At 39.2% G+C, this 20547-nt stretch overlaps 1 protein-coding gene across 2 annotated transcripts in view; it reads left to right on the top strand.

The window, feature by feature from the left end:
- LOC122980693 (filamin-B) overlaps nt 1-20547 on the top strand; it is a 75421-nt gene that overhangs the window by 7393 nt on the left and 47481 nt on the right. The gene's annotated exons all lie outside the window — the stretch shown is intronic.

The raw sequence follows: 20547 nt of genomic DNA, 5'->3' as shown, positions 1-20547 counted from the left end.
AAGTCAAGGACAGATTTCAGCCTGTTAAGTATGTGTTGCGTAGAGATGAAACAGTGAGTTGGGTAATAATTTAGTCAATGATTTGATTATTTTTATAGTTTTAATAATCACCTGTTAGTTATTGTTAGCGCTGCCCTGTGTTTCTGGAAAGTGGTGCTTACTTGTTTATTTGTTTGGATGCAGTGGAACAGGCGGTAAACACAACGTCAACATCACATATTGAATTTTTTATGATCTGTGTGATGAACAGCTGTTTATTTACACATCCAGCACGCACAGAGCAACACGATCGTCCCATTGGAGTCACGTTTGTGTCCATGATTAATGCAAGTACAGTACCGACTCTCCTCGTAGCTCTGCTTTGGTCTCCACCAGCTCCTGAGATGCTAAATATTCCACTTTCCTCACCAGCTAGTCTCTAACTTTGCTGTTTGGTTCTGGACGGGTCGTGAACTCTTAGTTTATCAGAGCATGAAAACAGCTGCCAGCTGCTGGAAACACAGAGACTGAAGCAAAACAGTAAATGTACCGTAAAACCAAAATTAGCTATGTGCACACACCCACTTTTTTTTTCTTTTTTTTGCAACAATTAGTCAATTCATCCATTAGTTACCAACTATTAAATAATCGCCAGCTGCTTTGATAATCAATTAATGGTTTTGAGTCGGTTTTTTAAAGAAGAAAATTTCAAAATTCCCTGATTCCAGCTTCTCAAATGTGGATATTTTCTGGTTTCTTTAGTCCTCTGTGACAGTAAACTGAATGTCTTTGTGTTGTGGACTGTCGACAGAACCAAACAACTAATTGATTCATCAAGAAAATTATTGACAGACTAATTGATAATGAAACTCATGATAGTGGCAGCCCTTCTTTTTGTCAGTGACCTTCATCAGGACAAGTTAGCTAAAATGTCAGTTATGTTTCATATTGCAGGCACACAGTATACTGGAGTTAAAGCTCCTACTTCTATATAATCAATTAATCATGTGCCTTAGTAAATGCTGCTGAAAAATCTGTGCTGACAAAGAGAGGAAACACCACAAACAGCAATATATTAAGCATCATGGTCCAATAAAGCACAAGTGATTACAGTCTCCACCACCAGCAATTAGACTCATCCGCTGGAACAAGCTGCAAGACTTTTAGAGAAACACCCCAACAAGAGACCGCAGTGTAAAAAAGCGCTAACCACTGAGCCGTCGCACAGCTCTTGAAATTTTTAATTTATTCATTTAAATCCGTCTGAAGGGTGTTCGCCCTGCTTGTCCTACATCTGTGTGAAAGTGAGAAAAACCAGGTGAAAACAGTGAGAACAGGCCCGACGGGATCTGTAGCTTTCACTTTTGACCTAAATCAGACTGTGTGACCTCATTCTCTCCCTCACACACACACACACACACACACACACACACACACACACACACACACACACACACACACACACACACACACACACACACACACACACACACACACACACACACACAGTTAACCTGTTGAACCTCCAGGCTGTGTTTTTGTTGAGTACCGTTCGCTTGTGACTGAATCTTCGGACCGTGTTTTAAACCTGGAAGACGACGGTTGGAGTATAAACATATCTGTTACATCTTAACATGCAGCAGTGATTTCAGCCACTTCATTAGAAGCTTCGTCGCTGTAAACACTGGTGGCTTATTGCTGCCACACAGGAAACGATGTGTTTTTGACCTTCTCAGGCCGATAAAGTTGCGTTCAGACCGACATCAACACCGTGAAGAAATGCAGCCGCCTCATTAATTTCAGTGTGGGTGTGGACGCAGAAGGCTCCCAGTAATGGCTCGACACTGCGCTGGATGATCAAACACACACACACACACACACATTCCTGGTAGATTTCTTTGTGCCATGAACAATTTTATTTTTGTTAACCTGCCGATTGTGGAGACGGGAGGATGAAATAATTGTCGTATGAGTGTTCAGATCTCCTGGAAATATTAACCGCTGTGCAGTTCTCTGGCGTCTGATAAAGCTTTTAGACTCATGGATCTGTCACTGAAACTGAAATTGTATCATATTTTATCTTCTCGCTGGTACCTGGAACACAACGCACCCATCAGAGCAGCAACTTGTCTTTTAACACAAGACTATTTTCAGTCTAAACTAAGGCTGGAACTATGAGTCAATAACTGTTTTATTCATTTTTTTTGTCACAAAAATGCCAAATAATTACTAGTTGGAGCTTCTCAAATGTCAGGATTTTAAGCTTTTCTATCATATGTGACAGTGAACCAAATATCTTTTGGATTCTGGACTGTTGATTGGACAAAACAAGATATTTGAAGACGTCACCATGGACTTTTAGTAATTATAACGGGCATTTTTCACTATTTTAGGACGTTTTTAGACACAACAACTAATCAATTAATTGAGAAAACATGTGGCAGATATATCGGTAATAAAAGTAATTATTAGTTGCAGACCTGCGTACACCTGACATCACTTTCTGTAATATATTAACTAACTGGCAGGCTGCTCCTGTGCTGGATCAGAAACCACACTGCAAACACACACACACACACACACACACACACACACACGCGCGCGGATTCTTGCTTTCACTCTCTCTCTCTCTTTGTCTCTCGACCACTCGGTTGCCATGGCACTGTGTGTCAACAGCAGCCTCTGGCCTGCTCGGCTCGTTGAACTCTGACAGCTGATAAATGTTTGGTTTCAGTCTAACAGGATCATGCACAGTGTCTGTGTGTGTGTGTGTCTGTGTGCGTGTGTGTCTGTGTGTGTGTCTGTGTGTGTGTGTGTGTGCGTGTGTGCGTGTGTGTCTGTGTGTGTGTCTGTGTGTGTGTGTGCGTGCGCGCTCCTGCTTTACAGTTCAGGCTTCGATACGTTTTGTTGAAACTCAACTTTCTGTTTCTGATGTGTTTCATTTCAGTGTTATGATGTTTTATTTTTTTTGAATCGTTTGCCTGGTTTTATCCGCCGTCTGGGATTTTTCTCACATTTTCGCTCACAAACAAGCGGTTTGTTTTCGCAGGTTAAACTTTTTATTTGTGGTGTTTTTTTTAATGTGTCAATTAAAAAGATGCAACATCTGACTGCTAAAGACTTGTAAAGCGGCATTAAACTCTCACATGCTAACTGTTAAAAAAAGGAAAGACATCATTGTTTATGTTTATGCTCCTGTGTGGCTCGTCTGTGCCTGTTGAGTCATGCGTGTAATATTGTTGAATGCTGTTTTTTTTTTTGATGTTTCAAACACACTGAAGTTGACCTAGATCTGGATATTTTCCCGTTTTGCGCAGTGAATGCATGACGATGAAAGACTTTTCAATCCAAAATACTAAATATGAAATACCAGAAGAACAGAGGTAGTTTTTTTTGGTTTGGTTTCCTCAAAACTGAGTCTTAATTGCAGTATCTCCGGTCAGTAAAATATTATTTTTGTCCCAAGACAAAAGGACTCGCCAGTTTTCCATTTTTTTTTAATCTTCGCTGTATCTCGCTATTTTTCTTTCAAAATGATGAGAGAGCAGATCAGATCGTTTCCCAGGTTTGGAGCTACAAGAGACTTACATGACGTAAGCAACAATTATGTCAGACTTGAAAGACAATCAGAAGACGACCTGCATCCAACCCACGTAGGAAAGAGAGTTGGTTCACACATGTTGAACCATTCAGATACTGTAGATCGCCAGAAAAAGGGGTTAGATCGGCATCTATGGTGAACGACTTCTAAAAGAAAACAACAAAAAAACTAAACATGTGAGGCAAGAAAGTGATACTGATTCCAATACCAGTGCTCTACATCTTCATTTAAGGTTTGTGGAAGTTTTAATTAGAGCCTAAAGCATCATAACAACAGGCACAACATCATAATGATCCATACAAAAGCATAACAACAGCATAAAACAACACACTTAAACATCAATAAAACATGTGTATGGTAAAAAATACACACAAAAAATGCAATTAATTTTTAAAAACTCTGGCATTCAGCTGGTTTAATGTCTATTAACCTGATGGGGATCTGAATAAACAAAGAAACAGAGATTCTCCAGCGTGAAGACAGTGAAACTCTCACAGAAACCAGGTTTAAAGGGAAAAAAATCATCTGAAACTGATTTGGTAACGTTGTTGTTTACTTTAATCACAATACAATCACAAGAACAATCAGTGTTGACAAAGAGAGACACACACACACACACACACAGCAGGGAATGACAGCATGGGGGGGGGGAAAGCGTCTCAAGGTCAGTATGAGATGAAGCACATTCCACCTGTTGTCACGGCAACCCCGGTAAACAAAGCCAGTGATTGGCTGTTTTTTTTTTTTTGAGTCCTTGCCTGCTTTCTTTTTATTCATGAACACATGAATGGAGCCAAAATAGTTTACTTATACATCTGTTTGAGCCTTTTTTTTAATATTCATTGACTTTAAAGGTTGAAAATATGATATAAAAAGTTATGTTGAGCATCATGTGACCTGTAATTCCAGCTGTGTCCCAGATGAGGCTTCAGGTCGGCCTTCGGTCGGAACTGGCGTTAAGAACATATGAGCCGAGCACGCTAACATACTGTTGTTAAGCAGGTGTAACGTTCACCTTCTTATTGTAGCATGTTAGTCGATTAATTGATTAGTCGATAGACAGAAAGTTAATCACCAACTGTTCTGATAAGTCATTTTTTAGGGAAAAAATGCCAAAATATTCTGGTTCCAGCCTCTCAAATGTGAATATTTTCTGTTTTTTTTAGTCTTTTGTGATAATAAACTGAATATGTTTGGGTTGTAGACTGTTGGTCGGGGCAAAACGAGTCACATTTTATAGACCGAACAACTAATTGAGAAAATAATCAACAGATTAATCGATTAATGAAAAGAATCATTAGATGCAGCCCTAAACTGTAGTGCAGAGATGTGAGCAAAACCTCCTTTAAAGTACAGAGATCACTTTCATTTCATTAGAGTCATAAAGATACTTTTCTCTCTTCTTCATTTGTTTCAGTTCTTCAGTTTCACTCCTCCAGAAACATCAGAGCTGTTGTTATATTTATGCTTCTGGACCTTTGCTCTCATCTCTGCTTTTACTGCACACGTTGTTACTGAAGCCGTACCAAACTGAAACCTCCGCAGCAACACTGAAGGGTCTTATGTTCATGTCAGCTGACACAAAGTCCAGACTGTCAACCGCTCGTTTATTACTCGTGGTAGAAGTGATCAGTGTGTTCACAACCACGATAACGATCACAATCAGATCAATGATTACCACCAGATCGCAGCTCACGTCACTTGTATTGCGGTCGAAATGGGAGCATTTATAACATGACCCACTTTTTGAATTGCATTACTGGCAGTAACTAGCAGCAGGGGTTAGCTGATAGCACCTGAAATCAATATCACCATTAACTGTCACATTTATCTCAATAATGAGTAAATTAAATGAGCACCAGATTCTCCGTCCTCACTGTGAAACTCTTATTTATCTGAAATAGAAAACCTATGTGAAAAATCTGCTGTTTCACGTCTTGACTATCAAAATAAGTAACGTTATAAATAACTTCATGGCTTCTGTTCATCTCATTCAGCCTGTGGGATGATTTCAGGGTTTGTATCTGCTGCGTCTGAAACGTGCTATTTAACGTTCCTGCTACTAGCAGACTGCGGTCGGGAACCAGGGCGGAGGTCGGAGTTAACTTCAGGATTAACCACCGTCACTAAACTCTGGTTAGTGAGGAGCTGTAGCATTTAGCTTGTGACAGACTGTAGCTCATACTGTACTCTTACATTTAGAGCTGCAGCTAATGATTATTTTCTTGACTAATCGATGAGTCATTTTGTCTTTTTAAAGGGTTGATCATCGATGTTATTATACCTGACTCACTTAGGAGCATAACAAAGAAGGGAAGTTCCACACAGTGACAGCTTAAGTAAATGATTGATTTATTTAAGATAACTCAATTTAAGTAAACTAAAAAAAAACATAAACCAAAGTTTAAACTAAACACAATCAAAAGCCCAGTTCATAAAGGCTCCAAACAGGTGATGCCAGTCCTATAATGAGGTAGGAGGAGACGGATCATACCATCTGGAGAGAGGGAAGCAAAGGCAGGACAACATGGATACTGAGCCGTCACAATTAGTGATTGACAAAAAAAATCATTTTGATAATCATATGATTGTTTTGATCATTTTTCAAGCAAAAGTGCTCGTTTGCTGGTTCTGAATGGTTTGTTTTTTGGCCAGTCAGGTAAAAATAAGCAAATTAAAGACATCACCATGGCCTCTAATGCAATTTTTTCAGACTTCTTAAGACTAAACAATGAATCGAGAAACTAATCTGCAGGTTAATCAATAATAAAAGTAATTGGAAGTTGCAACCCTGTGTGTAACATCACTCACATACAAATTGACGGCACTTCTGAGTAGCTTAAATTATCCTGAAAACACAATTAAGTGACATGTGGAGCTAAGACATGTAGCGACTCTGCCAAAAGTCTCATTCAGGTGTGACTGAAGCTGTTTTAAAAACACAGGAGGACGGGTCAGCCGTATCATGAAGCTTCCTACTCGGACACACACACACACACATCGTGCAGCTCCAAACCTGCAGCTCACTGCTCGGCAGTCGGGGATGGAAAAACGATACACAAGTGCATGAAGAAAATTCTCTTTGTCTCAGTTCTGCATGTCAGGATTTTTTCTGTCTGAAGTTGACCTTGCAGATGTTTTATCTATATGCAGAAATAAAGCTTTTTTTTTGTGTGTGTGTTGTTTTATCTTTTCACTCGATCAGCTCCCCTCCCATGCTACAAGGCTGTAGTGTGTGTGTGTGTGTGTGTGTGACAGAGAGCCTGTGTTGCTGCAGAAAAGGTAACCTGAGAGAGGCAGGGATATAGACTTACACCTCCCCTCTGCAGAGAAAGCTCCTTTTGTTGGTTTTGGGTCTAAACGCAGCAGCTTTGTGAAAGTTTTTTTTTTTCAATGTGAAGCTTAAATGAACAAATGTTGACCTGAAACCCACTTTGAGAAACATTTAAAGAATGTAATGCAGGAAGTCAGACTTCATGTTTATTTAATATCAAAGTGATGAACACATTTCACGGTTAAATGGGATTTTTGTTGATTATTTTCAGTGCTGTGATTCTCATTAGCTACCCTACGTCACACACTGTTGGCTGTTTCTCTCTCTTCTAACACCAGACTGTTTAATTTGAGTAACTGTTAGTTTGACATTTGAGGGAAATGAGCTGCAACGATGAATCAATTCAATTCATGGACAGGAAGAAAAAGAACTATTTTGATAAACTATTCATCATTTTTTTCAACGTCTTTTTCTTTTCTTTTTTTTTTTTTTTTAAATGCCAAAAATGTCTGTTTCCAGCTTCTTAAATGTGAATATTTATAGTTTCTTTTGTCCTCAATGATATTAAACTGAATATCTTTTGGTTGTTGGTCGGCACTTAACAAGACATTTTAAGTTGCATCCTGGTCTTTGGAAAACAATTATTGACATTTTTAAAGACCAAATGACTAATTATACACATATATATGAGAAAATAATGGATAATGAATCTACTCTTGCTGAGTCAGAAGAGTAGATTGACATCACTTTATCTGTCTGTTAAATATGAAGCTACTGCCAACAGCTAGTTAGCTTAGCTTAGCATAGCATTAGCATCATATATGTCACTGTCTGTAATGCAAAGTCACATGTTAAAGGGTCAGTTCACCCAAATCACAAAAAAAAGAACATTTAGGTAGGGCTGCAACTGATGATTATTTTGATTATCGATTAATCTATTAGAGGTCTTCCATATTTTATTGTTCACGATAATATTAGTATAATTTTTAATATAATAAAAAACAAATTATATCGTGATAATGGCATAGTCAAACTTGGGGACGGAATGACGTCATACTGTACCGAATATCTGAAGGCACATTGTTACGTTTATGCTGACATATAAAACTGTAACACTTATTTAGTTGCAATTGTATGTTCTTGAAATTATTAATAAAGTATTTTTCAGTATTTGTTTGGTCCATAAAACGTCTTAAAATGGTGAAAAATATTGATCACTGTTTCCCAAAACCCAAAATGAAATCTTCAAATGTCTCGTTTTGTCCACAAGATATTGAATTTACTCTCATAGGAGACTAAAGAAAATGGAAAATCTTCACATTTGAGAAGCTGGAAACACAGAAGTTGGACATTTTTTTCCAAAAAAAAAAAAAAAAAAAAGTTGCCGATTAATTTAATAGTTGGCTACTAATTGATTGATCAGCAGCTCTACATTTAAACACAACAGTAGTTTGGGTTTTAATGCGTCTTTAAGGGTTATGAGGTGTCTGCTGATGCCAACCAAACCCAATAATGGTGAATGGAAATTTGTTTTGTGGCGATGACACCACGGAAAAAAACCTTGAACCCCCCCCCCCCCCACCACCACCACACACACACACACACCTACCTGTCTCTACCAGTCGTCCTGTTGTCTCTGCCCTTATGAAGCTGAATTGTTGTCATCACGTCTCTGGTGTCTTTGTGCTCTGGCGCTGAGCTGTCCTTTTGATGTCTGGAATGTAATTTTATTACTCACACAGTCCTTATTTGTCTGGTTCTAGAGGCAGCAGACATGATGCAGCGTTCGGGACATTGTCACTGTTCACTAAATATTTGGTCGATGATGATGATCGAACCCGACAAGAAGATGACAGAGAGAGACAGACAGTTCACTGAAACAAAAAAACTGTTGTTCCCCTCGCTCTTTCTCTCACACAAACAAACACACGGACACACACGCGAACCACAAACCTCTAAATTTAACCAACCATACACTCCAACTTCCAAACACACACACACACACACATTGTGATGTTGAGCTCAGCCTGTGTGTGTGTGTGTGGTTGAGGGTTTTCTGTGGATTGTTCAGTGATAATCATCGTGGTCAGCCTCCTGCAGCCTGGCTCGTCTACAAACATCCCAAACTCTGCTTCTCTTACTCACTCTGGTTCCATTTCTTCTTTTTCTTCTTCTCCTTTGTCTTTATTGTTTTTCAACTTTTACCTCTGGGTATTCAGTACTTTTTTTTTTTTTTTTTTTTTTTTGGCACTTGACTGAAATATCTGGTCCTATTTGCAATCTTGTTAATTTATTCTTTGATCAGATAGTTGCTGATTTGAATCAGAGAACGAAGGGCTCCAACTAACAACTGGTGTCATTTAGACAATATTTAAAATGTGAGAACTTTGGCATTAGTAGTGAAAGATTCTACGCTCTCTTCTCTTTTTTTTTTTTTAATAGATCTTTGTCTTGCATTATTCACACAAATTTCACCACCGGAGTGTTTCATTAGTGCATTGTTATCCCCCTCTCTTTCTTCTCTTCATCCTCCTCTTCCTCACCACATGGCCAGTCTGAGTCTGATGACATCATAGCCTGGGAACCAGCAGGGTGAGGTCATGCAAGGCTAAACGCTGCAGTGTGTGTGTTTCAGTGTGTGTGTGTGTCCTGTTTATGCACGCAGACGTAATGCCAGATGTGTGTGTGTGTGTATATATGTGTGTGTGTGTGTGTGTGTGTGTTAATGACAGGGCAGCACTGAGCTCGGTTACTCAGCTCTCTTGTGGTTCTTATGTTTTCATGTTTCTTCTGCTGTTTGTTAGTATCAAACTTTTTTAGTCTCTACTGTTTCCCTAAAAGAAACTGGTTTATTTGTTTTTTTGTTTTTTTTTTTAACTTAATTTGATCTCCTGGTTGCTGTGATGCTGCATGCTACAACAAGTAGCATCAGACAATGGACCAGAGCATATTGCTTAATAGTCTTGACAGGATCTGTGATGGCGCTCTACTCTGGTTCAAATCCAAAAACAATCTGCAACCATCAATTATTTTCATTATCAGTTAATCTGCTGATTATTTTCTCGATTTAATCCAGTGTCTCCCCTATAATTATACAGGCCTGGCAGGCAACCGGACCAAGAACCCCCGCCAGGCCAAAAAATCTTTTTTTTTTTTTTAATGCCAAAAATAACGCCAAATATCCGTTCATTTAGAAATCAATAGCGTTTGGCGGCCTCTCTGTGCAGCGCTGTTCTAAAACGTGAGTTAACTTCTGCGTCGCTGCCTGGGAAACTCGTCGTAGCGTAGCTCCTTTTTTAAGCAATAGGTCAATGCGTAATGTGTGTGCGTAGCGAGTGCAGGCGGTAGAAAAGTAACGGTGCATGCGAGCGGAGCAGAGGAAAAAGTTAAGCAGTAAGTTGTCAGTCTGGCAGTAAATACAGCACAGACTCCAGTATGTCAGTAAATAAACGCTGCAGCTTGTCAAGACAAAGAAAAGTCACATCTGTTGTTTCTCTAAGTGCTGGAAAAGTGAAGGGGGTTAGCAACAATGGGTTAGTCTAACCTGATGATGCTAAACAGAGAACAGAGAAATGTGTGGCTGCTAAGTCTTGAGTCCCCCCCCATCCCAGCCCACCCCCCGAGGCCGCCACACCAAAGCAAGTCACTAGGGGAAACACTGGAATCAATCAATCCTTTACTCTATGAAATGGCCACAGTGATGTCTTCAGTTTGCTTGTTTTGTCTGACTAACAGTCTGAAACCTTCAGATATTCAATTTGGTGTCATATAACAAAGAAAAACAGCATTTGAGAAGCTAAAACCAGAGAATATTTGGCAGTTTTGCTTGAAAAGGGATTAAAATGATTATCAAAATGGATTCTGTTGATGACTAATTGATTAACTGTTGCAGCTCTACTGTCCTGTGTATGTTTCTGAGTGGAATATGTACAGTCTTTACAAAAACTAATTTCCTGCGGGACAATAAAGACTATAGATCTTATATATCTCCGCTCATGGTGTACCGCAAAGCTCAATTTAAGGCCCACTATTGCTTTCTATGAGCACGCTGTGGCATCTGCCCACTTCTGCCCACGACCGTCAGCATGAATGACTTGACTGATTCACAGTTCTGAGAAATTATACTTGCTTGTAAATATTTGTAAATATATAACTTGGACTGCAGTAACTGAGATGTTTCCCAGTTTTGTTTTGTTTGTGATTTTTTAGGTTGAGCTGACGGTAAATCGGAGAGTGGAAATTTGGACTTTTGTTTTGTTTTGAATGACCTGAACTGAACCGGTGGCTTAATTTGCGGATGGAGTACCTAAAAACTGACTGTTTGATTGCGTGGAATTGGACTGTTTGGATGTTTTGAACTAGCTTCATCATTGATATATCATCTTCATCCCCTGGAGAAAGTTACACATGCTTTTATTGGTGCAGTTTTGACTTTTTAATTCTGTTTAGTCGTGCTCGGGCCAAAGTTCTTTCTCTTGACTGCGGTCAAATTTAGAATCAATTTGAAAACTTAGCTGATAACGTTCAAATCTAAACTAGATCTGGCCCCCAAGCTACATCTGTGACCCTTTACAAGCTGGGTCACAACATGAGATCATCTGGCAAGGTTCTCCTACATGCTAGTCTTTACACATTAACCTCTTGGTCCATCACTGGACGTTTTTAAGAATTGTTTTTCTTGGTTCATTCACTTTTCAGAAGTATTTTTCTTGGTTCATTCACTTCTTTGATTCCTTGTGAATGAGTCTAAAAGACATGAGACCAAGTTTTTCTTACTCTTTGATCTTTCTCTCTCTTCATCTCTGCAGCTGTTCGAGTCTGACCAATGTCCAGATTAAAGAGCGAGAGAGACAGAATGACACAGACTGTGATTCTTGCTCTCCCCTCATTAACCAAATCAAAGACATTAAGAGTCTCTTGCCTTCTTCTGTCTGTAATCGGGGTTTTTTTTTTTTTTTTTTTTTTGGTGGGATCGCCCCCGTCTGAGCTGCTGATGCATGACTCATGTGACTCTTGTTAAGCAGCGCCGTTATTACAGCAATGCATCATGCGGTGATGTCATCAGTGGGTGCCACAGTTTTGGGAGTGCCGACATGATGCTTTGGGGAATACTGCTGACTATTCTGGAAACGGCTCAAATCTAAGGCCTTGAAAGTTTATTTTAAGATTTGCAGTCTTTTGCAAAACCTCACTGGAGGCTTTAAGGATCCCCGTTCATCCAAACATATTTCTTCTAGTCATATCTAGACATGCAGATGAAAAGATGTTATACTTAAATGATAGGTTCACAATTTTTCAAGTGTGTCTTAAAACAACAGTCCTCGCTGTAATCATACCTCTTGTTCATACTAACTATTAAAAGATGCCCTTCAAATGTGATTTTAATGTAAGTGATGGGGGCAAAAATCCACAGTGTGTCCATGCATTTACAGTCTGTTTAGCATCAAATTCCCTCTTTGTGTTTCCATGTTGAGCTGTGGTGGAAGTATAGTAACAAAAACAAGGACTTTGGCACTAAAAAGACTGTAACGTTGAAAGACATCTACTTGATTTGACTCATTTGGATGCTGAAGCTTCATATTAGCTTCAGATAAACTCATAAATCCATTTTTGCACAGAAGGAGGACTGTGGATTTTGGCCCCCATCACTTACATTGTAATTGCATTATGAAGGGATCTTCTAATGGTCAGTATGAACAGGAGGAATGATTACAGCAAGAAAAACATGTTGAAATGTTCATTTGGGGACCTGACTGTTGTTTTAAGACAGACTTGAAAAATTGTGAACCCCTCCTTAAGACTTTTTGGAAAGAATACTCATCGTCCACCATCAGGCCAAATGTACAGTACAAATATATGCCTCACATACTGTCAAAAGTACCAGTCAAGCTACGCAGGCCTGAAATCTTAATTGAGTTCTGGTTCTGGTTCAACAAAATCTTGAGAAATCCTCCGTTGAGGTTCATGAATGCCTTCATCAAATTTTGTGGTAGGTTAGCGTGTAGTTGTCAAGATGGCACTCATGAGTCAAAGATATGTCAGGAATTTGAGAACCACAGCTTAAACTTTTTGACTTCTACCAAGTTCAACTGGGTGAAAGTTCAGTATTTTATTTATGATCATTGTTGATAGATGATCATTATACCATTTATTGTTCAGTCTGTCATCCAAACACATGATTCCAAGTAAATTAGGATGAAAAACTAACAAAAGGACTACTGAAGTTTTTCTTTTACATGTGTCAGGAGTATTGTCTGATGTACTGTACATCATAGTTCAGGACATTGAACATTAATTTGATTATTTTATGTGATTCTGCGTTTACACTTGTCATGCTGTGACATACATTTATATTGGAAAAATTGTGATATTGATTTCATCTACTTTCCCAGCCCTTTACCAAACTGTGATGATGATGATGATGATGATGATGATGGGGTTCACTGTTAGATTACTAACATGTGATCCATCTCACAACAAAGAGGAGTGATGTCATACACCTAGAGGAATGTGTGTGTGTGTGTGTTGAGTGAAATATGTGGTAGTAACTGACCTGACAGCAGTTTGAAGAGGCTGTGTGTGTGTGTGTGTGTGTGTGTGTGTGTGTGATTGTGTGTGTGATTGTGTTTAAATGTGTTTAATGTGTTTGTTGAGTAATGTGAAGCGTAAAGAGAGAGACTGGTGGGGGTGTGTCTTTGTGGCTTTTGTTCCTTTGCCACCATCCATTGCATCCTCGGTGGGGTGGGCGGTGTTGAAGAGTGTGTGTGTGTGTGTGTGTTTGTGGTGAACTGGGGGGGGGGTTGGGTGGGTGGGGATATGATCTCACTGTTGTGGAATCTGTGTGTGTGTGTGTGTGTGTGTGTGTGTGTGTGTGTGTGCCATGGGTCATACCTAATGTACACACACACACCCACAGAGGGACGGTAGCTCCACATCCTGTTTGCCACTGCAGGTACCGGCATTCCTTTTTTTAAAGGACATTTCCACCCAAAGTTCACTTTCACCACCTGTTAAATTATTTTTCAGCTTTAGAAATATGAGAAATATGTTGTTTTTTTCCCCCTTTCCTTTCCTTTTTAATAATCTGACCCCTCTGATTTTTTGTGAACTCCTGGTTAGAAACAACTGACCTATCTGTAGCAAGTAACTGGTCCGCTAGTTGCTATATTATATGGAAATTAATGAAAACCAATGACTGGTTGGAAGAATGCGCTAAAAATCTGTATTTCAGAATTGTCAGCAGTAATGTTAAATATATATGATTTCTAATTACAGAGATAAAACTTGAAAAACACCAGTATGGTCCTTTTTAAATTGATTTAGTAGCCTCAAGATGCTTCAAATGTTCATACATTGGATCATTAATGGCTATGCAGCTCGTTAACTTTGGTCATCTGGGGAAAATTTTATTTATTGACCCAATCGATCAGTAAATGCATGCTCGTTGTGTGCTAATTTGTTTGTGTGTGTATCTATAAGGTAATTTGTGCCAACTAAGTCAGTAACTTAAGGCTTTATTTGATTTTTAATCCATTTATAGAGTGAGGTTTTATTACATTTTGATAATTCAGGACATGTTGTAGTATTAAACTAATTAAAATTAAATAACTGTGATTTAAGATGAGCTGTCCTCACTCTGGCTGCTGGCGTTTGACTGTCAAATGTTACATTGCATTTCGTTAGAGTGGTATTTACTGTATGAAATGACAAAAAAGTTGAATCTAACCTGTTTTTTGGAGGGGGGCGTGGCCGGCTGTATGTTAGCTAATCTGCCTCAGGCGTCGACTGTTCTGTACTGTGCAGCAGTAAATTGTTGGGTAGGAAGCAGAACATATGTGTTTGTGAGACGGCGATGTGGTCATCATGTGAAGGAACAGCTGTTTGTCATAAGCGGGACGGCGGTTGTGCCTTGATGAGATCGAGAGACTTAGAAAGACAGAGGGGCACATATTTACCTGTCACAACACACAGAGTGAGCTAGAGTCTCCTGAAAGAGAGAATGTCATTTATCTCACCTGTACAGGAGGCGTGGCTGGACTTCACAGGTTAATGTGTTTACACTGGATAGAGAGAACGACAGTTCTGGCAAACATAAGATTATAAATGTGTTTTTAATTAACTAGAAAGGTAAATACTTTTCATGATAACATCCAACTTGAAATAATGACTTGGAATCTCATTATATAATATGAAGTCCAAAAAAACAAATAAAAGCGTGGATGTCTGACATCATCTAAACTCCATCCAAGCAGTGGAACAAAGCCATGATTTGATAGTAGTTTGGTAAACAAACACACTGAAAACGTGAGATTGGAAACAAGTGGCTGAGTTAACTCGGACAAGGGTCGAATACAGTAAAATTACATTACAGTAAAATGATATCATTCTAGTGATGCATATCATGATACAGCTAGAAATTCAATTCATAAACAATTTATAGATAAAATGACCAGATGAGATCAGATTTATTTATTTTTTGCTAGTCCAGTGAACCATCCATGGCCCTTTAAACCTCTGGATGCTATCTATCACAGTGTTATTTGAGTCATTACACAAGACAGCTAATGGCACTCATCACTGTGAGTCATATGAAAAGGTGCAATGGTTGTCACTGACATGTAGAAGGCATTAGCGTACTGTTTCTTCATTTATAAGGCCTTGCTGTCTAAGTTGCAGAGATGTTGAATCTTTAATTGAGCTGAGAGCTGATAACTATGACACCAGATCACAGAGCAGATTGGCTTTAAAAGTTCCTCATATAAACTCTGAATGAACTGCAACACAGCTCAGTTCAGCTTGGTGTTTGGTTTTGACCTTGTGGAGTCCCTCAGGGCTCCGTTCTGGGCCCCATCTCGCACATTATGTTACTTTGTCGGTCTGATGTGGCAAGGTCAACGTATGACTGTTTTATTTCTTTCTTTCTGGACCCAATTTGCCTCTACTATAACTATATAGTATATACTATAACTAGTTATTTGTCAGGGTGGTTAGTTGTCAGTGTGAGGTAACGAACAGCCCGGACTGTTGGTTGGTTAGTTTGTAGACTGTTGGGATCACAAAGCAGGTATTTTTGCAGTCTGCATGGCGACTCATTATGTAACTTCCTGTACCGGAGAGGGTGTGCCATGCTGATAAGAAAAAGAAAGGCATTTTGTTCCAGTCTAATTCACCTTTACACATGCACGCACACACACACACACACACACACATATTCATACACACACTAACACCCACACACACTTTTTATCTTTCTCCCTCACTTTCCGTTTCTCCTTGTGCACGTTCACTCATTCTTTTTCTCTTGTAATACAAACTTTAACCCTCCCAGCCCCCGCATCTCCATTAAAGTCCTTGTTGTCTCGGCTTTGTTGTGTTTCCATAACAACATGTCAACAAATCAGCAGGTATCGGCAGCAGTGGTGGCAGCTGAGAGTCTCAGACAGTGTTGATCTGACGCAGATCCGGGCTGGTTTAAACTGAGACCTTTTGTGAATGGATTTGTGGACAGATAAATCTCTAGAGCAGCGAAAGAACAGGTGACTGTTGTGGTCACAGGGTGGGGAGCTTCTAATGTCAGTAAATAAGAGCAGGGCAGTAAACACGGCAGTTTCTCACCTGGAACATACTTTAAAAAAGAGGATTCTAGGGCAAAATGAAGTCTCTGTTATCACATGTAAAATCTGGACCATATGTCCTCGGTAACTCATTAACTCTGGGGTTGCATGCTCCATTTGTGTGTTGTGTAACAGTAGTTTTAAGTATACATCTGGGTTTATGTGTGTGTTAATGTATGTGACATATGTATAGTAATTAGGGCTGCAACTAACTATTCCTGGTATTTTTATTATCAATTCATCTGTTGATTATTTTCTCGATTTAATAGTTTAGTCCATAAAATGTAAGAAAATGGTGAAAAGTTTCCCAAAGCCCAATTTGACGTCCTCAAATGTCCCAACCAACAGTCCACAACCCAAAGATATTTAGTTTATTATCACCATGGACTAAAGAAAACAGAAAATATTCACATTTGAAGAGAGAAGTTGGAAATTTTCCTCTTCAAAAATGACTCAAAATGATTAATCGATATTGTGATATATATATATATATATATATATATATATATATGTGTATATATATATGTGTATATATATATATATGTATATAGTGATATTTGTTAGACAGCTGCCTTGAGATTGTCAGAGACATAGAAACTGATCATCACATGGTAACTTATTAGCGATCCCTAGGTCCATATCTTCTGATCAGGTTTCCGAGGTAAACGGGGGCAAGACTATGGAGATACTTCAAAACTAACAGAAACACCTAAAAATGGATTCTAATAGACGTAGGTAGCCAGTGCAAGAACCGTAGTGATGTGGTCTGATCACTTCTCTTGGTTCGGGTTCTTGCAGCAGTGTTTTGTACCTGTTGTAAATGTGCAAGTAAACATAGAAGTCTGTCCATGTTTGTCATTCCTGTACTTCAAACTTTTAAGTGTCATTTTAGACCTGTTTTAATCTTGCCATAATCTGAGTTCAGGTCAGATTGAAAATCAAGGCTCCAATGGTGAGTTTCACAGATAAGTATGTTTATCTAGGTCCTCCAAGCATGATGATTGGCATGATTGTTTTTAAAAAAGACCAGTCAATCTGCACCATCTGTCCAGATGTATGTTAGCATGCTGCTTACCTTAAGTTATGTATTATCAGCTGTGTTTTTTTTGACCAAACCCAAAACATTACATCAGTGTTTAAATCAAGTTTTCTTGGACCTCTTTAGAAGATAACTGGCCGTTTCTTTATTTTATTGGATCCTCATTTTTTTCCTGCCACAGTGGTTGCTAATCTTCCCCCAGACGAACATGAATCCTATCAACGTAAGATGAAAATGAGGAAAACGATCATTGCGGATGTCACTTTAGGGGCCACAAGTAAACAGACTGCAGAGCCATTTTTGGGTCCCCAGACCTCTGAGTCGGTCACATGAGGAGGATGGAGGGAAAGAGAGATCAGGCTTTAAGTAGCAGGAAACAATGCAGCAGGTTATTAGAGCATTTAAAACTAAACCCTCTGTAACAAATTCTCTCTCTCTTGCACTCACACACACCTAATCACAGAGCCAAAATCAGAGGATACTCTCCAACAAAATAATCTTCTTTCTGTGTTTTTGTTATTTTCTCCTCTACAATCTTTGCTTTGACTCTCGCTGCATTTAAATATTTTTCTTTGCCCCCCCCCCCCCATATCTCTCTCTCTCTCGTCCTTTATGGGAACAATAGGCTACCATGGCGATAGCCTCGTTACTCACAAAACCGTGTCGGCAAGGACACACACACACACACACAACATACACATACACATACACACAGGGGTGTAAATACATATACAGAACCAGCAAATACAATGACAGCAGCAGTCTGCAGGGTCACATTCAAGTTAGGGAGGAGTCACAGCACCTCAAACACACACGATGTTTAGTTTCCCAGTATGATTATGTGAACTGACATTGAGATGAAGGGGACAAAGTAAGAATTTAAGGTTAAAAAGTAACATTTCAACTGTTAAAGAGTGACAGTTCGTCCAAATTACATGTCTCAAAACCTGGGAAAATAAAAGCAAACGTATTCACATGGCTAAATAGCATTAAAGCTGTTGTTCCTAACCACAGGACCCTCCGAGGGGTTGTTAAATTAATCTAAGGCGGCGCAAGTGATTAGCAAGATGGGAAAGCATAATAAAAAACACGTGTACTATACAAAACTGTATGATTCTGTCAGTGGTTTCCAACCTTACCCCGTTAAAGCAAAGTAAGTGAGCCCTCATCACAGGTTATAGCCTTAATGTGGACATTAATTGTGAGCAGTTAAACCAAGAGAAGTAATTAGACTAGAGGTGTTTTTTTTTTTAAAAATATTTGGTTGAACTGACCTTTTTAAGGTAAGACATGTTGCTTTTATAAGGCAGAAGGTATCAGTTAAAATGTAGAAAAACACCACATTAAGTTTAAAAATAATCCCCTGTCTACCGCATTAACTAAACTAACACGTCATAAATGTTTTATTAGTTCTTCACCTGGTTTCAATGAAGAAAGTGTCCCATTTAGTGTGACTGATTAGCGTTAAGCTGAGTGAGTGAGCTCAGCTATGGGTGGAGCTCTGTGTGTGTGTGTGTGTGTGTGTGTGTGTGTGGAGGGTAAAGGCCACCGACTTGTCCTACTCACTGACAGGATGTTTGCTAGAGAGGCGGCGCACACACACACACACACACACTTAGAAAGGTGTGGCTGGACGACCTCAGACGGAAAAGAAAGGAGGGAAGAAACGGAGGGAGAAACCACAGAGAGAGATTGGAGAGAAACGAGACGTAATACAAACAAACAGGTGGAGAGAGTGATAGGGGTTTTTAGGAGAGATAAGAGAGTGAGAGAGAAAAGGCAAAGAGATAAATGAGTGTGTTGAGTTGGTAAAAGAGGGAGAAATTAGGAATGTAGAAAGCAGGATGTTGCAACCCCTCCTGTGTGTGTTTGACTATGTTGAAGAATACCCTCAGTCATTTCAGTGATGTGTCATTTTTGGGCGAGGCAGCAGCCTCACCTAAACCAGAGCTGCTGAAACATGTTTGGATCACAGCTGGTCTGCCGACAGTGCAACAGACCTTAAGCTTCACCAGATGGATTTCACACACACACACACACACACACACACACTGTGCATACATGGCTCATATCTGCTGAACACACTTAATACGCTTTGTGGAAAGTCAGCTTGCAGCAACACGGTTACATAAGCAAGCGGAGACAAACATATGTGGTAACTTTGAAGGTGTGAATGTTGCAGCGAGTACTGTTATAGAATTATATTCCTATTAAATTGACTGTGTTCACTACAGACGTGCAGGGAGGCGATGGATACAGATATATAGCCTTGTTTATATCGACATGTGTTAAATACATAAACAGAACCATGCAGAGTGTCCCGCAGAATTTTGTAGTGGAGGTGCCCCGCCTCACCTGTAATAAAGAGAGCTTTTTATGAAACTTATGAAATCTAATATTAGAGTTATTAAGCTTCAGGGGGGGAAAAAAACACACCGCAAAGGCCGTGTGTTTAAGGAGTGAGGTCATCTAGTAACCAACTAATTAACCACCTGGCTAGGAAATCGATTTCATGCATTTTTCTTTACAGGAAGTACATAAAGACGACCGATTTGGAGCGAATCTATACAACATATAATCACACTAGTGGTTAGGGATATCCTGGTATTAAAATTTCATGCTATGATTTTTTTTACGATTGTGGCCAAAAGTATCATGGTAAACAGTGTAATTGCTATAATCAACAAACTTTTCTGAAATACTACGATATAGTAAAATTACTGACTGAACAAACTGAGCAGTGAACTGTATACATCGCTGCTCAAATCAAAAACACTAAAAACATCATAACACAGCGGATCTACCCTGGAATTAACGCTGATGGAGGCCGTAAGCGTTTTCTAGAAGGACAAGCCATTTCAGATCTACAAAACATGGGACCCTGTCTTTTCCTATTTGGGGGAGACAGACTCTAAAAGTGGATTTTGTGCACTATTTATAGGAAGTAGGAGTTTATTGACGTGGACTTATAACCTGTAACCTCATTTCGTGTTAGTTATTACTTTTTACTCTGTAAGACTTAAAGGAACTTTTCCGTCCA

Source organism: Thunnus albacares, chromosome 4, assembly GCF_914725855.1.
Source record: "Thunnus albacares chromosome 4, fThuAlb1.1, whole genome shotgun sequence".
Taxonomy (NCBI): domain Eukaryota; kingdom Metazoa; phylum Chordata; class Actinopteri; order Scombriformes; family Scombridae; genus Thunnus; species Thunnus albacares.
Note: the sequence above shows the minus strand (reverse complement) of the source record. Positions and strands in the feature narration are given on the sequence as shown.